Here is a 9,756-nt window from a genome sequence, read left to right as displayed (position 1 = left end):
ATGTGATAAGAACACTTAAGGATTATCCTCTTAGAAAAATATGGAGCTGGAGGAATCAGGCTCCCAGACTTCAGACTATACTACAAAGCTACAGTAATCAAGACAATATGGTACTGGCACAAAAACAGAAATATAGATCAATGAAACAGGATAGAAAGCCCAGAGAGAAACCCACACACCTATGGTCAACTAATCTATGACAAAGGAGACAAGGATATACAATGGAGAAAAGAGAGTCTCTTCCATAAGTGGTGCTGGAAAAACTGGACAGCTACATGTAAAAGAATGAAATTAGAATACTCCCTAACACCATGCACAAAAATAAACTCAAAGTGGATTAGAGACCTAAACGTAAGACCAGACACTATAAAACTCTTAGAGGAAAACATAGGAAGAACACTCTTTGACATAAATCACAGCAAGGTCTTTTTTGATCCACCTCCTAGAGTAATGGAAATAAAACCAAAAATAAACAAATGGGACCTAATGAAACTTCAAAGCTTTTGCACAGCAAAGGAAATAATAAACAAGACAAAAAGACAACCCTCAGCATGGGAGAAAATATTTGCAAACAAATCAATGAACAAAGGATTAATCTCCAAAATATATAAACAGCTCATGCAGCTCAATATTAAAAAAAACAAACAACACAATCCAAAAATGGGCAGAAAACCTAAATAGACATTTCTCCAAAGAAGACAGACAGATGGCCAAGGAGCACATGAAAAGCTGCTCAACATCACTAATTATTAGAGAAATGCAAATCAAAACTACAGTGAGGTGCCACTTCACACCAGTTAGAATGAGCATCATCAGAAAATCTACAAACAACAAATGCTGGAGAGGGTGTGGAGAAAAGGGAACCCTCTTGCACTGTTGGTGGGAATGTAAATTAACACAGCCACTCTGGAGAACAGTATGGAGGTTCCTTAAAAAACTAAGAATAGAATTACCATATGACCCAGCAATCCCACTACTGGGCATATACCCTGAGAAAACCCTAATTCAAAAAGACACACGCACCCCAATGTTCATTGCAGCACTTTTTACAATAGGCAGGTCATGGAAGCAACCTAAATGCCCATCGACAGACGAATGGATAAAGAAGGTGTGGTACATATATACAACGGAATATTACTCAGCCATAAAAAGGAATGAAATTGGGTCATTTGTAGAGACGTGGATGAATCTAGAGACTGTCATACAAAGTGAAGTAAGTCAGAAAGAGAAAAACAAATATCGTATATTAACGCATATATGTGGAACCTAGAAAAATGGTGAAGATGAACCGGTTTGCAGGGCAGCAATTGAGACACAGATGTAGAGAACAAACGTATGGACACCAAGGGGGGAATGCAGCGGGGGTGGTGGTGGTGATGGGATGAATTGGGAGATTGGGATTGACATATATACACTAATATGTATAAAATAGGTAACTAATAAGAACCTGCTGTATAAAAAATAAACAAAATTCAAAAATTAAAAAAAAAAAGAATTACCCTCTTAGCAAATTTTAACTAATCAGTAGTTACCTATAGGCACTATTCTGTATAGCAGATCTCCAGAACTTAATTATCTCACATAATTGAAACTTCGTACCCTTCAACCATTACCTCCTCATCCCCCTGTCCCCCCAGCTCCCGGCAATCACTTCTACTCTCTGCTTCTATGAGCTTGACTATTTTAGATTCTACATATACGGGAGATCAGCTGTATTTCTAATTGAATGGATCTTTACAGGTTACAAAGTCCTCCTTCCTTCCTATGTATTCTCATCTGTCCTCGTAACAACTCGGTAAATGAGGAGGTTTTTTTAAAATTTATTTTATTTATTTATTTATTTTTGGCTGTGTTGGGTCTTTGTTGCTGCGCGTGGGCTTTCTCTAGTTGCGGTGAGTGGGGGCTACTCTTCGTTGCAGTGCGCGGGCTTCTCATTGCAGTGGCTTCTCTCATTGCAGAGCACGGGCTCTAGGCGCGTGGGCTTCAGTAGTTGCCGCATGCGGGCTCAGTAGTTATGGCACACGGGCTTAGTTGCTCTGCAGCATGTGGGATCTTCCCTGATCAGGGCTCAAACCCGTGTCCCCTGCATTGGCAGGCAGATTCTCAACCACTGCGCCACCAGGGAAGCCCAAATGAGGAGTTATTATTCTCCAGTTTTACAGATGAGTAAACTGAAGATCAGACAAATTAGGTGACTTGCCCAAGACCAGAAAGTCTTGCCATCCAGAAAGTGGCACAGCCAGGCATGAAACCGAAGTCTTCTGACTGCAAGTTGAGTGCTCTTTCAAGAAGCGGAAAGCCAAAATACATTAGAAGGCATGCTGGTATTATCCATGCATGCAATGGCTCCAGCTTCTAGCATTTTAAAGATCCCTTTTAAAACCTGTACTAAAAGCTGGACTTCAAGGACTTCCCTGGTAGTCCAGTCGTTAAGACTTTGCTTTCCAATGCAGCAGGTGCGGGTTCGATCCCTGGCTGGGGAGCTGAGGTCCCACATGCCTCAGGCAAAAAAAAAAAAAAAAGAAACTAACAAACGTAAAACAGAAGTAAAATTGTAACAAATTCAATAAAGACTTTAAAAATGGTCCACATCAAAAAAAAAGAAAAACTTAAAAAAAAAAGCTAGACTTCAAAGGGGAGGAAGTAAGGAGGAAGTTTTTAGTTATACCACGGATTTAGGCAAAAGATGCAGGAAAAACATAACGCTCTAAAATGCTCTAAAATTTTCACCTGTCTCATAAAAGGAGAGGTAAAGCTGAAGAAGAGAGCTAGATAAGATCAACTACAACAGAGACTTCCCTGGTGGCACAGTAGTTAAGAATCTGCCTGCCACTGCGGGAGACACAGGCTCGAGCCCTGGTCCAGGAAGATCCGACATGCCACAGAGCAACTAAGCCCATGCTCTGCAACACGAGGAGCCACTGCAATGAGAAGCCTGCCCGCAACTAGAGAAAAGAAAGCCCACGCGCAGCAAGAAAGACCCAATGCGGCCAAAACTAAAGAAATGTATATTTTTAAAAAAAAGATCAACTACGACAGTATTATCATATTATCATCCTACTTTCAATTATTACTTATTATTAAGTAATAATACTAATACTCAAGTAATACTCATTATTAAGACACTTAAAATGTACTTACAATATTCCAGGTACTGTTTAAGTATCTTAGATGTGTAAACTCATTGAATCTGCACTACAACTCTAAGAGGCAGGTACAATTATGATTCCCATTTTGTAGATGAGGAACCTGAGGTACAGAGAGGTTAAGTAAGTTGCTCAAGGGCACATAAGCAGTAAGCGACAGAGATCCATGATACAGACCAAGAAAGCTGGGCTTCTCAGGGCCACTTAACCACTATACTGGGCTGGGCTTCTCAGGGCCACTTAACCACTATACTGTACTGCCCCTCTGGTGCCTGCAAAGCTCCTCCCAAGAACAGCCAGACTTCCATTTGACATAGGCTAGGGATGTTCCTCCACACTGTGCTCCCATAATGCCTTATACATTCCTGGTCAAAATATTCCTCACATTTTCTGTTATCACGAGTTTAATTGTGTCTTTCTCCGTCGTCTTAAAGTTAAGGCGGCAGATTCTGTGACTGTCTTATTAACCACTGTAACCCAAGCATCAGGCTCAATGCCTGGACCATAGTAGTTGCTCAATGCATATTTGTTAAACTATTGAGTTAAATTAATCTAACAAGCACTTCTATAATGTTTACTATGGGCCAGGCACTGTTCAAAGAGCAAATGTTAAACACCCTATGAAGCACTATGTACTATTTTACAGATAAGGAAACTGAGGCACAGAGAAGTTGAATGATTGGAACAAGGTCACACACTAGCAATAAGTAACAAAGTGAAGATTAAAAGTCAGGCAGTCTGACTCCAGAGTCCACATTACTACTAAACTGAATAAATACATAAATGAATGAATGAAACATCTATCTGTATGCACTATGTAATCTGGGACTGCTGTTCCTTAGGCTTTTGTGGTCAATTAGCTTTCCTAGTGGCTTCTTGATGGCTCACACTTATTTTTCACTGGCCTCCCCCAGTGGAAAGATGATGAACATTACGATTGTAACTTGGCTGAGTAAAGTACCAGATATTTCTGTCTCAGTTACGCTGCTTTTTATTTAGTCTCTACAAATGTCCCAAGGTGGAAATAGTTGTCTAAATTTTTGGAAAAGAACTAAAGAACTGGATTTTCATAGCATTGCTAGATGTCAGTAGAGTGTCAAATGGGAAAAAAAGGCTAAAAGAATGATTTTATTTCCAAACATGCAGCATTATTTTGCTGAAATCCCTCAGGTCCCAAGTAAATTTTGTGATAAAATGTTGAAACAAAATTAAATATACATATTTAAAATATTCAAACAGATTTCTATGACATTTTCTGCAGTTTATTACTTATTTGATTTGTCCTACAAAAGCTTGTGCCATGAAAATAGGATCCGGGTTTCTTAGAAATTATTTAATACCTACTGGAATATTGGGAGGAATAAAAGGCATAGTTTGGAAGTAAATGTGCCTGAACATAAAAAAATTTTTTTTAATTCTTGAGTCTCTTTACTGGTATTTCAAGGACTTGGAATGAGAAAATCATACAGAACTGTGTTCTCAGTGATGGAGCAAGAGTTATTATAGTCAAGTTTATATTTTCTCCCACTTTATTCTCATCAGAATATGAAACCTGTTTGCAGCATATGGGCCACTTCAGTGTGTAGCACTGGCCCTGGTATCCCCACAGGTGTTCAATAAATACTTGTTGAAGAGAGAGTAACATAGAAGGTTAGATATCCAACTCCTGTGTTCTAGAATGGCTCTTCCAAAATGCAGATCAGCTTCTCCAAAGAGATAAAAGTGAAACCCCAAATCCTGTTTTCCCCAAAGTTTTTGTGGCAATCAAACCCAAATGCGAAATCAGAAACCATGAACCCAAAGTCTTTAAATGGAGTTGTTTCTCAAGGTCTTTCAGATGAATCATAAATTATTACGGTTTTTGTCTCTGTGTCTGAATTTTTCCCCAAGTAGAAATAATTTATTTTATTTTGGTACCACATTGAGCATGAAATGAAAAGAATCTCTCCCTCTCACCTCTTTCCCCAGGCAACAGATTCCTTCTCCAGAGGGAATTACTATTACTAGTTTTTTATATATCCTTCTGAAGACATTCTTTGCACATACATAAAATGTTTTTTCACAAATGATAATATACCATACACATACTTCTTGTCTCTCTTTTTCACATAGCAGGACGTGATGGACATGGCTCCACACCAGCACATATGGATCTATATCATTCTTTACATGAACTACACAGAGTTCCACTATATGAATATACTATAATTTCTTTAGCCAGTCAACTATCATTGGACATTTAGAATTTTTATAAGCAATTACCAGCTATTATAAACAATACTGAAAAGAATGTACCTAAACATACAGACCACAGGTATTTCAGAGGGAAAATAATATTAGGTAAACACAGGAAAAAAAGGCTCTTTGAAATCCTTTTAGGGGTACTTATTTTCAAATTTTAAAAAAAGGAAAAAAATTTAAATCTCCAGTAATTTAGTAGGACAATGAAGTATAATAGAAATTAGAGGTTTGTAACATGCCGAAGAAAACTGGATTTTTTTGGAATGAATGTCCTCTTTATGAATAGGTTGGTTTAAGAGTTAAGTGAAGGGCTTCCCTGGAGGCGCAGTGGTTGAGAGTCCGCCTGCCGATGCAGGGGACACGGGTTCGTGCCCCGGTCCGGGAAGATTCCACATGCCGCGGAGCAGCTGGGCCCGTGAGCCATGGCCGCTGAGCCTGTGCGTCTGGAGCCTGTGCTCTGCAACGGGAGAAGCCACAGCAGTGAGAGGGCCACGTACAGCAAAAAAAAAAAAAAAAAAAAAAAAGAGTTAAGTGAAGTGTTTGGATAGCAGCACAAGATGGTTGAAGAGAAACAACTTTAGCTACATGTGTGCAGATTTTTCCATTGTACAAAAGCCTTAAAGCTGGAAAAGGTATAAAACATGGGGCTACAAGTTTGAAATGATTAAGCCTGGGAGAAGGGTCTTAGTCATGAAAACAAAGTAGAATGAACAGGTTCAAATAGTTTTGCAGAGAAGCATGGCAAAGGGAAAGGCAGAGAACATGAGCAAGAGAGTTATAATGGAACTAAGGGCAAGTCTTGAGTTGAAAAGAAAGGCTAACTATCCAGAGGATGGCTATACAATGATCAGTCCAAATAGGGTCAGCATGAAATCTATGGAAGCCTCTTTGCCAAAGTGATTTTGCATCTCCATGACCGATCCTGATTCTTTCAACTTGGAGGAGTATCAGCCAGGGGAAGCCAGTGGCAACAAAGCAAAAATACCAATCAATATGCCACCAAGTTTTGCCTGAGTATCTGGACAGCTAAAGACCATGCATGTGACCTAGGGTCCGCAATTAGATGCTCTTTCTAGGACTCTGAGTGATGCAAGGAGGAAGGGTTAGTCAGATTTGCTTGTGGCAGTATGCAACAGAGGCAACAGCACAATGGTGATGGATGCGATGCCCGTGACATTTGTGCTCTTAACCAGACTGCTTCAGCTGCCAGCCCCCTGGTTCCTGCCTGTTTTCTGCATTTCCAAGCCAGCTGAGTGAGTCATCCAATGTCCTTCTAATACATTTATTTTCCACTTTTGTTAGCCAGGACCCATCACTGTTCTTTGTCTTCAAGAACCCCAACTGATACAGTGAACGTGAAGTGATTGGGGCCAGCCTCTGAAAGAAATAAGGACAAGGACAGAGATCCCCAGAACTGGGTCCTAAAAGGGAAAACCTCTGACACTGGCCTATAGACTTGGTCTCAACATGCAAGGCCAGAAAAGTAAAAAGCAGGGCAAAGGTACATAAGGGCTGCACTGGTCTCTGGGGATTAGATAACACTCCTTCTTTCCGATGAGGTTATTAAGACTATTGGAGGATAAATGTCTGAATGCTCTTCTCTCCAGCAAATGGGAGCTGGTTGCATGCAGGAGAGGGGAAGGGCAGAGTGAAGAGGAAATTGATGAAGATATCCAGGGTAAAACTGCAGATCCCAAATCCAATTGTTCAAGGGGAGCTTGGTGGAAGGCGGCAAAGGATCTATAACTTGGAAACAGTAAGACACTATGAGGAGGCTGAGTGATTCTTTGTGAAACTAGTACAGAGGGAGTTGAGCCCTTGAACTCATTTGCTTTCCTCGCTGCCATGTCCTCAGTGGTGCCTGGTACATTGTAGGTCCTCAATAAGTATTTGTTGAATGAATGAAAGAATCGTTAAAATTGGACACCCACCGTTAGTTGGCGCTTCATCAGGGCACCTCATGTAGGTAGGATGGGATAATATTTGTGGTTTCAATCTAGACCTGTCTGATTCCGAAGTCCAAATTCTTAATCGTTGGTATATATTATTTACTTGGACTCCAGCAGCAGTAATTGCTCAGGGTTTTGCCACCTGCCAAGCCACGTGAAGTCTCCCATCATGGCTACTAGTGCTCACCAAGCTGTCACTTGCCGTAGTTGCCATCGCCTCCCTCTCTGAGCATCATCATGGAAGATATGCTGGATTTTTCAAGGTGCCCAAGATCTTCTGCATTCTGGGCAAATGTGCTTTGGATGTCATACTTTATGAATGAGTATTAATGACATGATATGCTCGTATATCAATGTCTCACAGAGATTTTAGGGACACTGCTCTTTCAGAGTTGACTCAGCTCACACTTCCTCCTCTCCCTGGTGCATACACCTGCACTTGGGTGCCCACATTACTCAGATATGAGTTTATGGAGGGGGCTGAACTGGGACACAAATCTGAGTAACACACATGAGTCAGTATCATCCCCTGTTCCTCCAATGACTAAGGCTCTGTTACAATCCTGTATACCAGGTTCTCCCCTGGAGACTCATGTCTCTCAGGAGATTTTTGGGGATCTTCTACAGGTGGAATTCTGGTGGCCATCCCTCGGTCTCCCAGAGGCCTCATACTTGTATGAATCCTAGCAGTAGATACAAACGAGATTCTCCTTGGGGTCCTTCTTGGACAAAATTAGCAGTTTCAATCACATATAATAAATTCTCTTTAAACTTCCATGCAATAAAATCAATAAGATGAAAAAAATTTTAAATCAAGTTTCCATTTTATATGAAAATATGTAAAAAGCAAAATGATAGTTATAGAAAGCAGGTCTGCAGTTGTTCGAGAATTGCATAGGAGGAGAGGATTGACTGCAAAGGGGTAAGAGGAAACCTATTAGGGTGAGGGCACTGTCCTATATCATGATCCTGCTGGAGGTTATATGATTGTATACCTGTTGTATGAGTTTAGAGTCCTTCAGAAGCAGACCCAGAGGTAAGAACTTGGGTGAAATTAGTCATGTGGGAGATGGTTCCAGGAAGTGCAGAAGTACAGGAGAAGTATGGAAAGTAAGAGAGGAAAGAGAGAAAAAGTGCACATTAATGATCAGTTTACCATAGTGGGCAACTGGTGCTCAATCCTGCTTTGTTTTGACTTGAGGTATATTCCATAATCTCTCAGTGTTTCTTAGACATTTTAATTTAAACATTACCTTTAGGATTAATTTAATTAACGTTAGTTTCCTCCAGCGGATTTTTGTTTTCTTCTACCAAGTACCTGATGGTACGAGAAGTCAAGGGCAAGACTGGGTTACTGAGATAACCCACTGAAGGGTACCTACCCTTACTTTTTGAAGTAGGGCATTTCAGGGCCCCAGCCAAGGGCAGAGAGTCTCCACCTTCAGATGTGTTGAATTCCAACCCCTGTTCCTTAAACCCCAGGTGTCCATGAAGCTACTCCACTTTTCAGCTGTTCCCCTCAGATTAGCAAATGGCACCAGGGTAAAATCAGTAGCTCTTTAGCATATTTAACAAGAGGGGGATCTTTTTTAAAAATTTTATTTAATTATTTTTTTTGGCTGCATCAGGTCTTAGTTACAGCACGCGGGGTCTTTGTGGAGGCATGTGGGATCTTTCGTTGCGGTGTGTTGTGTGGGTCTTCTCTAGTTGTGGCACATGGGCTCCAGGGCGCATGGGCTCTGTAGTTTGCGGCACGTGAGCTCTCTCATTGAGGCGCATGGGCTCAGTAGTTGTGGCTCATGGGCTTAGTTGACCCACGACATGTGGGATCTTAGTTCCCCGACCAGGGATTGAACCTGCATCCCCTGCATTGGAAGGTGGATTCTTTACCCCTGGACCACCAGTTATGTCTTTGATGCTTTTTAGTAAATGCTTCTGGTATTTATCCAACTATTTTTCAGTTGCCTTTAGTGAAGGGATAAAGAGACTCATATCTAATGAGGCCCCAAAAGCCAGGAAGTGGAGTGAAGAGAGGCAAATCTGGACGGTCCTAGAGGTTCATTCCTGTCCCTCTTGCAGTATTGTGGTAGATTAGATTACTGTTCAGCAAATATTCATTCCACCCAATAAGAGGAGTCTACTTCCCAGCCCTTTTTTGTTTTGTTTTTAGCAGAGCAGCATGTAGGATCTTAGTTCCCAGACCAGGGATCCAACTTGCACCCCCTGTATTGGAAGGGTGGAGTCTTAACCACTGGACTGCCAGGGAAGTCCCTTTCCCAGCTCTTTTGATGTTGAACTTGGCTGTGTGACTTGCTTTGACTACCGAGATGTTGTCAAATGTGTTTGCACATTTGGACTTGCCCTCCTGCATCCCCAATTGCCATGAGAACTTTCCTCAGGAAGCTGCTGCCCCTTCAGCC

This window comes from Delphinus delphis, chromosome 9 (assembly GCF_949987515.2).
Source record: "Delphinus delphis chromosome 9, mDelDel1.2, whole genome shotgun sequence".
NCBI lineage: Eukaryota > Metazoa > Chordata > Mammalia > Artiodactyla > Delphinidae > Delphinus > Delphinus delphis.
Note: the sequence above shows the minus strand (reverse complement) of the source record.